Raw genomic sequence first — 14,960 nt, forward strand, 5'->3', positions numbered from 1 at the left:
GCACACTCGGTTATTAAAGGCTTTATCACACTTGGGTGATAAGGCTTTATCCTTGGCTTTCCCGCAGTGCTGACCGCTGTGGCTGCTGCCTGTTCTTTCCTGCCACGCTGGCTGCACCCACCTGTGGGGCTGTCCTTGGGAAGGGCACCAGAGCCGAGAAAGCCCCTGGGAGAGGGGCGGGAAGAAGCTCTTCTCCAGAGATTTGCCAGAAACTCTCCAGAGCATCCCTTTTCCAGCCCATGAGATGCTCTGTGTGACAAGGGAAGGTGCCTGTTGGTCCAATGGATGAGGCCCTGCAGGGCTCCCATCAGGGTCCTTTGACCTACCCATCTTCCAGCTGCCACTCCAGGGGCTGGGGGTCTCAGGAAGGGCAGAGCCCTGTCCCCCACCTGCCGTTGGGACAGACATCGGTGCATCCAGCCATTAAAACCTGCCGAGGCCAGCTAACTAGGAAAAAGAGATGAGCCACACTGCACGTGCCCAAAGGGCAGACACTGTCAATGATAACATAAATAAGTATATGATTAGAACAAGATAAGCTTGCCTTGCTGTAGGCAACGGTAAGCACGCTAGGAGGAACTAACCCCCCGTGCATCCAGCGCTGCAGTAAAGAACACCTGCTTTCTAAAACTCCAAAATCGAGCCTCAGAAAGTTTCTTCGACCGGCTTTTTCGCTTACGCACCCCTACCTCTGACTGGCAGGACAGAAGAGAAGATCACTCGGGCACCTGTCCCTTTCACTCCTGCCCCCAAGACTCTCAAGTCCTGCTTGACCTTGCCCGCGTTTTGCTTTACCATGTCCTGGTGCCCGCATGGAAAAGGAGCAGGGGACAGCAGTCTGTGTTCGAACCAGCGTGGCAGCCTCCCCGCGACATCCCGGAGCGCTCCTGGGCGGTCAGCACCACGGGGCCCTCCTATTTCTTCCGGCAAAGTCTCAGCTCCTACTCTCTGCCGCAGAGCGCAGCCCTCGCCTGCTCTCTGCCAGCACGCTCCTAATTCTCTGGCGACCTCGGGCTGCTGGGCAGGCTTGCACGGCCGCCAGCCAGCTTGGGGCGGCCGTCGGGGCTGCAGCCCGAGGCGGCGGGCGAGCAGAGCGGGCAGCAGCCCCGCTGCTGACAGGGCGCGCTGCCCTTCCCGCGCTAAGGGCCGCTCCCGCCGGCCGGCGCTCCTCAGAGGCAGGTTCTTCGCGCCTTCCCGCCCCGTGCGAGCGACCGCCGGGGAGCGCCGGCACCCCCCCGGCTCTCGCCCGCCGCCCGAGGGTGCCGGGGGGCCCGAGCCCCCCTCAGACAGCCGGCGGGGACCTCGCAAGCCTCGCCGTCCTCCATCTGCAGAGGTAGGGGAAATGGCCGCCTCACGGCTGCGCGGCGGAAGGCGCCGAGTGGCCCCCCCCGGCCTGGGCAGGAGCCAGAGGCAGCGCTGTCCCCTGGGGGGCACCTGGTCCCGGCGTGCCAGGGCAAGGCGCCTGGAAATTGGGGAGAGTTGTCCGCAGGCTTTCTTCCAGAAGGAGCACGGTTCTCCTCCGTTTGTCACTCTGGTCAGCGACAGCGTTTCATTCCCCTGGGTTTGGGGGGTTTTTTGGTGGCAGTTCTCCTTGGCTTGTTTTTCCTCTGTTGTGAGTGAAACGTTTGGGATTGCTTCAGGGATTGCCGGGCCACAGCAGGGGTGAAGAAGAGGGGTAAAAGGCGTCCCAGAAGCCACGGAGAGAGGGGGCTGAGCCCTGGGCGGGAGCAGCTGTCGGTCGGAGAGCAGCAGGTTGCTGCTGGGGAGGTTTCACCAAGCGAGGAAGTGGGGGGTTTTGCCAGTTGACTCGTGTCCTTTTCATTTCTTCCTGGCACAAAAGCCCCGTGAATTGTTGCGAAAGTGCTAAGTGTTGTCTGCCGGTACGAAAAGCAGCGATTTCTTTCCTAATTACCACAGCGGCTGGCCAGACGAGCGCGTGTAACAAAATCCAGGAATAGTGTTTTAAAAACTATGTCCCAGAATGCAAAACCCCACACCATTTGTCTTTAGTTCTTGGCGGAGACATGTGCCGGGACAGCCACCGTGAAAACCGGCTTTGATTTGGAGAAGGGGCGTTATGAAGCAGTATTCAAAGGGCTACACAAATTATTTCACGCAGGACTTGCGCATGTTTCTGCGATGTCTCTGGTGGCCCTTCCTGGCATCTGCTAGGCTGTTACCAACCGTGAAGTCCAGGAGATCCACATTTTGACATCTGTCTCGGGAATGTAGGAGTCAGGGCATGAAATGCCCACCTGTGACTCTTCTTGAACTTGAGAGGAGGTAAGGTCTGGATGCCCACAATGTGATGCCATCCCTTCCCTTAATGAGCTGACAACCCGGATCAGAACACCCCTGGTGCCTGTTGAGCTGTGGGTGTACTTTTCAGCGGGGGATCGTCGTGAGTTTGTGGTATTGCAGGGAGGTACTTTTGAATCTGGCTACACCTGGAATATATTCTTGATTGTATGTTCAAACAAGCAAAGAAAACCTCATGGGGTGGCAGTGGAGTGATGAAACTGAACAGGTTCTCTCTCTTCTTGTTGAGGGTGGTTTTGGTTTTTTTTCTCCATACGATGGCATACAGAAAAATGGGCTCAAGCCCTGACCTGAGCTCTCAGCAGTGATACCAGTCTTCCCTCTGAACAGAACTGGGTCAGTGATGTGCAGAAAATTGCAAATTAGTGGGACTGCAATTGAGAAACAGCAGTGCTAAAGGTGGGTGTGACTTGTGCGGTAGAAAAGATGCTCCTTTTCTAGGTGGTGGAAAGCATATTCTGCTTTCCCTGACTCCCACACGGCCCCTTTGTTTCCAGCAGGCTTCCCACAGGCACCTCTGCAAGCCTGTTCTCAGGTGCAACCGAAAGGAGAATTTTCTCTTTATTATTCCCACACCTCAGAGGCAATTCTGCTTTCACTGAACTGAATGGAAATTTGTGAGTAAAGATGATGTTTAGATTTGTCTGCAGTGCCACAGTAGAGTTCGCGGGGCCCTGCCCATCTTCAATAAATGTCAGCTTTGTGTTGTGGTTCTCACTGGAGTGACAGCTACTGAATTGGAGAAGACCCATGGGAGAAAATAAACTGATGACAGAGGTTTTGAACGATGGGCTTGGGAACCACAGATGTGCGTGTTTATGGAGGACATCTCTTTCAATCTCCTGAGAGGATTTTTTCCTCTCATAACTTGAGTAGGATGGAAATCTTTTTGGTCTGGTGGATTTGATATTTTTAACGTCACTTTTTACTGTGTTGCGAAAAAAAATGCATGCGATCTTACCATTTACATCCCACAGTGTTACCTGCTGGTCAGAAATGTCTGAGGCTTTCACATCTATTCCGTACCTCTGCTAACACTGTGCCAGTCTTGATCTGGTCGAATGAGAGCAGCTACTGCGAATAACGTTCTCGACTTCCCCATCTCCTCACTCTGGTTTTCCTCTGTTTCTCAGGCATATGCTTTCTCGAGACTGCACCTAGAGTCCTTCCTTATTCCTAAAAGCATCTGAAAGTTCTGTTCGGAGTCACTTGCTGTAAGATTATCTCCTGAAGTCATCGCAGAAATATCTAAGATTTTGTAGAAATTCTTTTGAGGCTCAGGAAGGTATGATTCTTTTCTTATGCTCAGTTTAACAAAAGTCTCTGTAGCCTTGGTCTCATCTTCTTTAATGCTACATTTGAGGATTAGTGGTTCTCCCAAGCAGGGTGCCCTGCTGTTGAATTAGCCAGGCACAGCACAGAACCCTTGGTCTGGCCACGGTGAATACTTTTTTCGATAGGCTCAGACAAGTGTGGTGAGTTTATGTTGTTTCAAGTATTTGCTGCAACATCTGTGCCTTTTTTGGCCCAATACTGCAAGCCTTTTAAAGCCATACACTTCCCCCCCCCCCCTCCAATGAACCAGTCTGAGACTCTGTAGAGCGCAGGATTATTGCACTATAATATAATTATGATTATAATATGGGTATTAATATAGCAGCAAAGCAGTCTTCATTGCTGGAATACCTACCTAGCCTTCCTACCACGATAACAGTTTCATAATGTGTGTACTGGAATGAAAATGCTCATAAATGCAACATGAATATTTGCTAACTGCAGGTATTTTTACAGTGCTGATCCCTCTAATATCGAGGCAGATTTTAACGATAGTCAGCCATGTACTTCTATAAGTCTGTGCAATGTTTAGTTTGTTAATGGACTGGCGAGTGATTTCTGATGATGATTCATGCCTTATCAGAAAGGGAAGAAGTGGATGTGGAAATGGCAGGAGAGACTAGGAGCTTAAGTTTATAAATAATGGTAGCATCTGACAGTTCATCCAGTCTCTGTGGAAACTGTTTGGGAACAGCGCTAAGCACTGGATCTCTGAGAATGGTCAGAGTAGGGTGGGAGAAGGCACCGTGGCTTTATTCAGATCTTCCCTTCAGCTGACTTAAGTAAGAGTGGACGAAAAACCTCTTGTAAAGAAGCACTTTTGCACCTTCCTCCAGACTTTGAGGGGTTTTGCCTTTTTATTTATACTAATGTGCAGTCTTTAAAATATTTTCCCCTGGAAAAGTATATCAATCTATGTGTTTCTTACTTATCGAAGTGTGTTAACATTAACTATTAGATAAAGAAGCTCTGTTGTATCAGAACCAGTAGACGAATATTGTCACAGAACTGTGTGGAAGTGGTGGTATAATTTAACTATGATTGCTCAGACAATCGTAGCGGGTTATTTTTATCAAAAGAATTGGTGCTGACTGGGAGTTGCTAAACACTTATGGAAGCTCATTTTATGAAGCATAAAAGCATGGGTAAAACAAGTGTGTGAAAGGTGATGGTAGGATGGGATTCAATGTGAGCCTTACATGCCAGGTGAGATTTCCTAATCAGACAACCAAGTAGATGGCTTCCTTGTGAACTGGTATGCATCTGGGATTAATTTAGGAACTAATGCCATTGGGATTAACTTCGGGACTAATGCCATTGCACAGTTGCGGCCTGATTCTGCATTTCCCTTAAAGACATTTTTAAATAGGAAGCTGAGGATTCAATTCAATTTGTACAAGTCCCTGTTTCCTCTGAGAAATACTAAGTTTTTGCTGTAAAACTAGAAGATGCCCAAGCTGAAAGAGCCTTAGCTTTCAAACAAAATCAGTGCTTTCCATGCGAAACATCCGTAGACTCTTTAAAGATGTTTTTGTAGAGCCCTTCACACATCCTCCGCAAAACTACTCCTTTTTTTTCCTAAACATGTCTATTGGCACTGTAATTTCTTCAACTGCCAAAACACCGTTTTGAAATGCAATTGCTAAACTGCTGTGCAACTCTGGACAAGGCACCTTTAATTTACTTTCTGTCAAATTCCACCAAAGTGGGAAAAACTATTTCTTTTTCTCTGTTCACATTCTGAATGAGAATAGCATAGTTCAGCTGGAAGGGACCTACAAGTCCCTACTAGTCCTCCTGCCCGACCATTTCAGGGCTGACCAAAAGTTCAAGCATGGTATTAAGGGCATTGTCCAAATGCCTCTTCAACACTGACAGGCATGGGGCATCCACCACCTCTCCAGGAAGCCTGTTTCAGGCTGTGACCACCCTCTTGGGAAAGAAATGTCTCCTCAGGTCAAGTCCAAACCTCCCCTGACAGTGTAGTAGCCAATGTCCCTTGGTGCGCTGGTAAGGAATGGTGAGGAAACCATGCATGCTCTCTGCATCCCTGCGGAGGGAACCAAACCCCTGCCTTTCACCTCTGGCACCACCACAACCAAAGGAATGTCTGTGCCATAAATGCCCTTATTTACATAGCCTGAAGGTACAGGTCAATTTTGGCACCAAGGTACAAAATGGCAAGAAGAGCACCTCTCTCAATCTGTCAGTACTCAAAATACTAAATCCTGAAGGAAAAGGAGGCTTGCCAGGGTTTCAGATAAGATCTGAACATCTTCCCACAAACTGAGGTAGGCAAAGAACTCTCAGAAAAGCTCGAGTCACAGATGAGCTGTGGAAGTTTTACCCATGGCTGAAGCGCGTTTTGTATCCCCTATAAACACGGCCAACGGGTGTGTTTAACAGAAAGGCTGCGCAGCTTGCTTTCAGGGGGACAAGGGGCTGTGACGGCGACAGCAGCAGTGGGCTATTTTGACAGTTTGGAAGAGCTGCCGTTTGCCTGGCTGGGCTTTGGTCACGGATCCAAATGGTCCAGGTCTGAACGCGACCAACCTTTCCTTCCACCACACCGCTGTCACCTCCGCGCACTTCTTTCTCAAAGCCTGACTTACTGCCGTGGCGGGCTCTTGGCACCGACCATCCCAACCTACGGCTCTGGTTACACTTTGGCTTGCCTCCAGGCTGCGGCTGCCGAAATCACCCCCCTTACGCCCCACGAAAAGGGGCTGTGTCCAGCCACATCAAGTCCCCGCTCCTCCTGGCTGCGGGGCCGCACAGGCTTTAGCTCTGGCGCAGAGAGGGGACGGCTAATAGGGGCGGTCTCTGCGCCGCACGCTTGGTTTCTGCCACGGCCCGAGAGAAGAGGAACAGCACCAGGCTTCTCCTTGCGAGCCGAGTGGCAGAGCAGGCGTCAGGGACGCCCACCAGCTGGGCCCAGGGCATGGCCACCAAGGGCAGGGAGAGACCCCCGCGCCTCCTGGGCACAGCGACAGCCTGTGGAACGATTGCTGGAGGTGACTCGTCGGTATGACACGCGCCCCCCGCCACCCCTCAAGGGAAGCTGAACCTCCAGGGTGGAACGCAGTGGACACCTAAAGAATCGGTTCCACGGTAGCTCCCTAAGCAACATGACCTGCAACTTTAGCTGTCAGCAACACCAGGCGAGCTCGGTGTGCTGACTCTGGAAAGTAACACGGAGGGCGGAGCGGAGCCGAGGCCCCGCGGCCAGGCTCTGTGATCGCAGGGATAGGGAACCGGAACGATAGGAACGAGAGCAGTTGGTCCCCGCGTTGAATCCACCGAAGCAAGGAGGTAAAATAATGGGGGTTCTGTCGAGCTAACGCCCTACTTCTGCTTTGTATCACACGTGCCCACTTCTGGGGTACTCACAGGGAACAGCAGGTCCTTTGGGTGAACTTTGCTCATTATAATACCAAAACACACCTCCATCCCCACAGTTACCCACCTCCAAGGTGCGACCACCCCTGCACCGAGCACGCGCTCTGAATTTGCTCTAGCGTATACCTTTAAAAGCAAAGCGAGAGAACTTTATACCAATCAAAGGAAAGGTACGTATGACTACAGTCACTCAAGCTCCACCTAAAAACTCAGAAAATATAAAAGGGCTTGAGAGAGGAGAAATGTCAGGGAAGACACCATCACAGACAAGTCGGGAGGACATCGCTGACTTCTGGGATCAGTCGACGGGCTGAGCCTCTCTCCCCCCCGCCATAGGGATGCCTATTGCGTGAGATTCGAACACTCGGCTGTACCGAGTGCTTCCCCGGGAAACTTAGAATTCTTTAGAGCTCTTTTCTTTCATCATTTAACGCGCTTGTAGGCGACTGTATTGCCACCTGCACGTGCTTTGCAGACAGTCTGTTTATCACGGGCAATCCAAAAGAACCTGTCCTGTGGCTTTAATAAGCTGCGCTGCTCATTCATCTAGTCGTGAGAGTTCGTTAGCGCAACCAAACTCCCTAAGTCTGGTCATTCTCGTGCGTTGAACGCGGCTAAGCCGAGAGTGCAGTAGGCTATTAAGGGCATCCGTCATCGTGACAGTTCAGCATATTGAACGCGACCGCCCTTAGAGCGTCGAATTGGCCATCACTCAGAAATTAAACCTAGCCGCCCCCAGCCCCTCTGACATCTAAGGATAAGCTGGAACGCAAGGGGGGGTATTTTCTGCCAAACTTCTTGACTCGGTAACGCAACACAGCCCCCGGGGCCGGCGCCCCAAAGGCCTTCCTCCGAAGGATGCTGGGCCGAGGGGCGGCGGGCAGGGCTGCGCACGGGGGCCCCCTCACCCCCGTGTCGCAGTGCCACCACCCGGCAACGCAGCAGTCACAATGCCCCGGGGCAGTAGAGAAGGGGCAGCCTCCCCTGTCCCACCGCCAGTCTGCCTGGCAGGCGGCCCAGACACATCCGAGACCAAGTCCGCGAGGAGCTGGTGGAACTACTTGCCGGGGGCTGAGGGAGGAAGACCGGAGGCTGGACCAGGCTGCTGGAGACGAGAAGAACCACCAAGCCCTGGAGGTGCCCGAGGCCATCGGGCTTTTTTGGATGGAGAGCTGTGGCAAGACCAAGGGAATGCCTTCTTGAGGAGCACTGCAGAGCTCACCGTCCTCATCCCCTGCGGAACCAGTGGCAGCAGCCGTAAGAAGTGGGATGCAGAGATGTTGCCAGGGGTCCCAGTGCTTTGGAGCACCCGCTGGTGGCCCGAAGGCGCGGGAAGGATTCTTGCCCCCAAGGTCGATCAGGCCGGGGGCATTTGGCCACTCTCGGAAGCCCCGAGATGGCTCCAGGTTCAGGGAGAACACGGCTCAGGCATCTTCTGGGAGGCGTGACCAGCCTGTGGGACCGGGAGGCAGGTCTTGCTCACGGGCTCAGGGAATAGCCGATCGCCAGCCCTGGGGTCAGGAAGGAATTTTCCCCCGGCGCAGATTGGCACCGGGCCCCGGGGGTTTTTTGCCTTCCTCTGCAGCACTGAGCAGGACCGCTTGTCAGGGCTCCTCCGGTCCGTTTTGGCTAGGTTACTGCCTGCTGCTCGTGCAAGATCTCAGGTAGCAGCCCCAGACTCCTAAAACGAAGCTACCCTTGAGGTTTTTTTTCTTTTTTGGAGGAAGCTCTCCCCTTTGGGATCCACCTGTGACTCCTCCCAGGCATCTCCCAGAGCCTTTTGGCCTTTTCATAGGTATCCTTGCTTAGGATCTTAGGGCCGTAGAGCAGAGGCCAAAAGATTCTGGGAGATGCCTGGGAGGAGTCTCGGGTGGATCCCGGAGGAAAGAGCTTCCTCCAAAGGAGAAAAATCATCTGGGGTAGCCTTATTAGAGAAGTCTGGGGTTGCGACCTGGGATCTCGGGTCCCTATAAGAAAAGGCCAAAAGACTCTGGGAGACGCCTGGAAGCAGTCACAGGGGGATCCCGGAGGGCAGACGTTCCTCCAGAAAAGAAAGAAACCTCAAAGGTAGCTTCCTTGGAGGAGTCTGGGGCTGCTACCTGAGACCTTAGGTAGGTAAAGCAGAGGACAGAAGACTCTGGGAGACGCCTGGGAGGAGTCTCAGGTGGCTGTCGGAGCTGAGAGATTTCTCTAAAGGAGAAAAAAAATGTCTCGAGCTACTTACTTGGAGGAGTCTGGGGCAGGTAGCTGGGATCTCCGGTCCTGAACGCCGAGGTCAAAATGCTCTGGGAGACGCCTGGGAGGAGTCTTGGGTCGATCCCGGAGGACAGAGCTTCCTGCAAAAGAGAAAAGATCATCTTGGGTACCTTCCTTGGAGGAGTCTGGGGCTGCTACCTGAGACCTTAGGTAGGTAAAGCAGAGGACAGAAGACTCTGGGAGATGCCTGGGAGGAGTCTCAGGTGGCTGTCGGAGCTGAGAGATTTCTCTAAAGGAGAAAAAAATGTCTCGAGCTACTTACTTGGAGGAGTCTGGGGCAGGTAGCTGGGATCTCCGGTCCCTGAACGCCGAGGTCAAAATGCTCTGGGAGACGCCTGGGAGGAGTCTTGGGTCGATCCCGGAGGAGAGAGCTTCCTGCAAAAGAGAAAAGATCATCTTGGGTAGCTTCCTTGGAGGAGTCTGGGGCTGCTACCTGAGATGTTAGGTACGTAAAGCAGAGGCCGAAAGACTCTGGGAGATGCCTGGGAGGAGTCTCGGGTGGATCCTGAAGAGGAGAGCTTCCTCCAAAGGAGCAAAATCATCTTGGGTAGCGGCCTTGACGAAATCTGGGGCTGGGCATCCCCTGGGAGGCGCGACCAGCCTGCGGGATGAGGAGGCAGCTCTTGCTCACGTGCTCAGGGAATAGCCGATCGCCAGCCGTGGGGTCAGGAAGGAATTTTCCCCCGGCGCAGACTGGCACCGGGCCCCGGGGGTTTTTTGCCTTCCTCTGCAGCACTGAGCACGACCACTTGTCAGGGCTCCTCCGGTCCGTTTTGGCTAGGTTACTGCCTGCTGCTCGTGCACCACGAAGATGGCCTCTCGTGCCCTGCAGCTGGGGGGAGGAAGGCTTTTTTTCCCCCACGGTGGGCTAGCAAGTGTCCCCGGGGGTTTTTTGCCTTCCTCTGCAGCACTGAGCACGGCCCCTCGCCAGGGCTCCTTTGGGCCGTTGTGGCTAGGTGCCCGCTGCTCGTGCTCCACGAAGGTGGCCCTCGTGCCCCGCATCCGGGGGGAGGAAGCTTTCTCACTCCCAGGCCGGGCTCCAAGGGATGCTCGCGGGGGTTGCTTCTTGTCCTCTGTAGCACTGAGCACAGCCCCTTGGCAGGGCTCCTCTGGGCCCTTTCGCCTAGCTCCCTGCCTGCTGCTCTTGCACCTCCAAGGCACCGCTCGTGCCCTGGCTCTCTCGGGCTCTCTTGCCCAAGTGCAAGTCTGGAGCGGGAGCGAGCTCTGCTCTTCCCTTAGCTCCATTTCCCCAGGGGTTCTGGCTTGGGCAAAACAGCCTGTGCTCTCGGAAGGGCTCCAGGCTTGCTGCCCCATCAGGAGCTGCCACTTTTCAGCTCTCCCTGCATGCAAATCAAGCACAGGGCCGGCACGACAGCGCCTTTCATGCATCATTGGCCAAGAAGCACAGCGGCGGAGCAAGTTCTGGAAGGCAAACGGTATGCTTGTCATCGCTACGTGTCATACTTTTGAGAATACCACACACCTCTTCGTCTTTATGTTTGTCATCATTGTCTTCTCTGGTGTGTGGTCGGTCCTGATCCTCATTCTTCACGTTCTCGCTCTTCAGGAAACAGGGACTGCTTGGCCTGTATTCCTCCTGCTACTCTCTGTAGCTCTGTGACTTGCCTTTGCCAGGCTGCAAAGGATGTTTTCTCAAGCTCAACTGAAGAATGCATCAGCCTGCTCCTGGCTACACAGGCACACTGTGTTAAGGCTTGTGAGCATCGGCTCTGAAACAGACTCAGAAAAAACCCATAAAATAATATTTTAAAAAAATCCTGTTTCCACTTGTAACCTTTGTGTCATGTGTCCTTCGAAGTGTTTTTGGAGCTGAAACCCCCCTGGCATTTCAGGCAAGTAACGGTCTTGTTATTTGACTCAGGGTGAGCGCAGGGAATTGAAATAGACTAGACTAGACTAGACCAGAATAGTTATGCTATATTGTGCCCAGAGTTGTGCATGACAAGCTCTGACCTAGGTCTGAGGGCTCCCTCCAGGAGAGCAGCTCTCTGCAGTGCAGGTCCCAGGCCCATCCAGGAGACAAGGGCAGGGACAGGCACACCTGCAACATGGCTCAGGCAGGGACTGAAGGCCCCAGGCTGAGCTGAGACATGTCCCCTGGGCCCTTGTCAGGAGACGGTGAGGGTGGGGGTCCCAGGGGAGGCTGATCCCAGCCATTGAGGCCTATGAGCACCCCCAGGACCCTGACAGAAGCAGACTTGCATAGCTCATATGCTCTCCTTTAGAGAGTGATGGTTGGCCACCTTGGAGACAGTTTTGGGCCAGAGGGACCTTCTCTCTGATGGAGTACTGTTGTTCTCAGGCTTGTGTGTTTGAGCATGTTTTTCCACAGGAAACAGGTTGGGTGTTTCTAAAAATGAGCCCAAGGAGCAAAAATAAAATCCAGGGGTAATGAACAGGTATCCACCTCCAAAAGATTTGCAACCCTTTTCATTGAGGAGCATGTTCTGCTTCAGACTGAGGGCTTGATCTTTGAGCCTCACTAGTGTCAGAAACGTGGGGTTTTGCCATCCTGTGGAAACCCAGCTGAACTGGATGAACACAGAAGACACACAAAAACCACATTTCACACTTGCTTTTTGCCAGTTTGTGCGGATGGTCCAATTATCTCAAGACGATCCAGAGCTCTCGCCCCCACCAGAAGGCACATGCCTCCTTCCCACAATGTGACAGAGCCAGTGCCTAGTCTGGGACATGGTTACCCACTGGATGCCTTCTGCTAGTGCAGGGCTGGGAAGAAATGTCATCAGAGATTTCCTCAGCATGCACTGGTAGGGAAAGGAGGAGGTAGAAAGAAGAACAGCATAGCATAGCATAGTTCAGCTGGAAGGGACCTACAACGATCATCTAGTCTAACTGCCTGACCACTTCAGGGCTGGCCAAAAGTTCAAGCATGATATTAAGGGCATTGTCCGACTAAATGACTCTTCGACACTGACAGGCATGGGGCATCAACCGCCTCTCCAGGAAGCCTGTTCCCGGGTTTGACCACCCTCTCGGTAAAGAAATGTTTCCTCATGTCAAGTCTGAGCCTTCCCTGATGCAGGTTTGAACCATTAATTAAATACATCTACTGTGAGTCACTTGGAATTTGTCCTTTCATTTAGACGTCATCCTATTATCTAGAGCTATGGAATAGATAGTGACTTGGCGGTGTGACAGGGGCGTACAGGCAGCTGTCTGTATTCTGTTACTTGATGTTCAGTGTTTGAAGTCAAGGCCTGAAGTTGGGAGCTTGGTTCAGTAAAGTGTATGCTTCTTCCTCAGGACTTGACCTGGTGTCCCTGAGGAAAACAGATTGTTTCTGCTGACTCGCAAAGGACTTGAAGTCAGGGCTGTTACACTTTTAGTGTCCACCTGCACAAGGGGGCTGATTTTGGAGTGATAGGACTTGACGTATAACCACATCGTAATTGGTGACTATATATAAGGGCTATCTCCGAGTGACAAGCCGGTATTTAAAAACCGCAAGAGCTGCTGAACTGAGCCAGACTAAAGCATGTGCAGTCCAGTGGCCTGTGTCAGGTGGTGGCCAGAAGTGCAGGGTTTTCAGCTTATTTTTTAGAGCCTTGTGATGGGGGACGTGCCTCTTGGATTAGATAATCAAGGCCAGGGCCAGATGTGTCCCATTCTTCTGCTGGGAAGAGATAACTTTTCCAGGCTCAGAAAGAGTAGAGAGTGGAGAGAAAAGAAAAGTGGCGTCTCAGGGAAAGTACCGAAGTAAGAATCTTCTGCAGATTTTCTCTCAATTTTCCTTCGTATTCCAGTCTGCCCTAGTGGGACTGGGGTATCTGGGCATCCTATGACAGCAATTGCTTATGGAGCAATATAGGAAATGGCACAAATGCTTGATTTTTGTTCTGCATCCCTGCTTCTAGATGGGGAGCATGGCCTCTCAGCTATGCAGGAATGTACCTGGGTCTTTGTACAAGGGAAGTATAACTAAAAAAGGGTAAGGGGTGCGGTGTGAGAGAGAGACAAACGTGCTTTGGGCTCATCCAGTGGTGGCTGTACTTCCACTCAAGTTCAGGGGAGCACGATGAGCAGTGGAGGAGTGGGTGAAGAAGCTCAAAGACAGAAGATTGCTGCTGAGCAAGGGCATGCCAGTCAGGAGAATGTTTTGCTACCACATCTGGTACCACTTCCCTGTGTCTGGTCACTATGCTATTGTGCATATGATGTATTTACTAACGGAAGTGCGCTGGAAGTCACGGTAGCCCCCATGGGCAGCATCCTGTTCTAAAAATCCCTGTTCTCGTGGTTTATTATTTCCATCCATCTGTCTTAGATTCACTGCACAGAAATATGCAACCTGGACCAAGGTTTCCAGATGGATCGTTACCCTCAGGAGAAAGATGCAAGTGGGTTTGCTGTAATGGGCAATCTGTTAGAGCTACCAGAAATACGAAATCTCAACTAAATGTTGAAAATCAGCCCGGACATTTCCAGGTTAAAAAAAAAAAAAAAAAGTCATATTCCAGAAGCCAGAAGTTAAGGTAACTTCATCATCTCCCAGTGGAGAAGTTTTATATACCTATATAGTTCCTCTCCCATCGTCTCCTGATTCACAACTTTTCTGATAGCCATTTTCAGGCTCTTAGCAGGCAATTATGGGTCTATCACACGATGTTGGTGGCTGGGTGTGCCAGAGGCCTATGTATGTGTGTATGGCCAGGGAGGCAAAGGGACTGTGCTCTTTGTACTCTGAAGACTGGCATGGCAGAGGTTGGGAGTGAGAGCAGCCTGGAGCTTGTGTGACCAGAGCCATTTGTTCTGTGAACTGGGAGAGCTGGAGGTTATGCAGTCGGCAGAACTTATGTTGATAGTTTGAACAGATCACACAAGATTGCGTCTCAGTTTTGAGGTTAGGAATATGTTTTGCGTGGGTCTTGGTGCAAGGAAGGTGGTTTTGGGTCCAGGCAGTTGCTGGTGTTTGCTCCTATTTTCCTTCATCTCCACAATCCACATCAGGGCCCCTCCAGTCTTTAGGTGCCAACAGGGCCAGAGTTTGCAAGTTCAGTGTTTGTATCTCGCCTCTAAATGAAATGTGGCTGATGCTCAGTAGGGTATTGAATAGTTTTGCCTCTTTTCACACAGATATTTGCACCTGTTTCTCTGTTTACAATTCCACTGGGTCCACCTTGCCCTTCTGAAAGTGTTTCTGTAGCTGTCAATGAGACACAGAAGCTCTGAAATCTGTGCATGGAATCAGAGCCCCTTCAGAGTGAGGCAGCAACCATCTTCAGTTGTCTGAGGGAACAAAGTGTTTTCCACTGTAGAAGCAACTTTCCCATCACAGATGCAAATAACCTACAGTGTAAGGATCCTTTCATAAGGAAAAGGAATCGTCAGTTGTGTACAGTGTTCCTCTCCCAGCTAATGAAGAAGGACAGTGTTTGGTGTACAGTGTCGTTGCCAGGCAAACAGCAGCACCAAAAAGCCATTAGGAGTTATTCTGGAAAATGCTGGGTGGCGTATGCCTCTTGGTTATTACTTGTAAGTGAAGATTGCAGTTTCCTGCCTTCCACAAGTGTTTTGAAACATAGCTCTTGTTTCGAATGTGTTTTTGTGATCTTCAGGGTATATCCAAGGACACATATTGTGCCTTTTTCCATTGTGTAATTGATTTA

At 51.7% G+C, this 14,960-nt stretch overlaps 1 protein-coding gene across 5 annotated transcripts in view; it reads right to left on the bottom strand.

The window, feature by feature from the left end:
- Positions 1-12,488, bottom strand: part of LOC115338510 (T-cell activation Rho GTPase-activating protein-like) — a 40,139-nt gene extending 27,651 nt beyond the window's left edge. Inside the window, exons 1-4 of one of the 5 annotated variants that reach the window (XR_005931949.1) lie at positions 12,478-12,488; positions 9,572-9,684; positions 9,278-9,389; positions 8,840-8,947 (exon numbers count right to left, since the gene is read on the bottom strand). The gene's annotated coding sequence lies outside the window, so the exon portion shown is untranslated. The other 4 variants (XR_005931948.1, XR_005931950.1, XR_005931952.1 and 1 more) reach the window with 4 other exon arrangements.
- Positions 12,489-14,960: the final 2,472 nt, after the last annotated feature.

The sequence above is a fragment of the Aquila chrysaetos genome, unplaced genomic scaffold (genome assembly GCF_900496995.4).
Source record: "Aquila chrysaetos chrysaetos unplaced genomic scaffold, bAquChr1.4, whole genome shotgun sequence".
NCBI lineage: Eukaryota > Metazoa > Chordata > Aves > Accipitriformes > Accipitridae > Aquila > Aquila chrysaetos.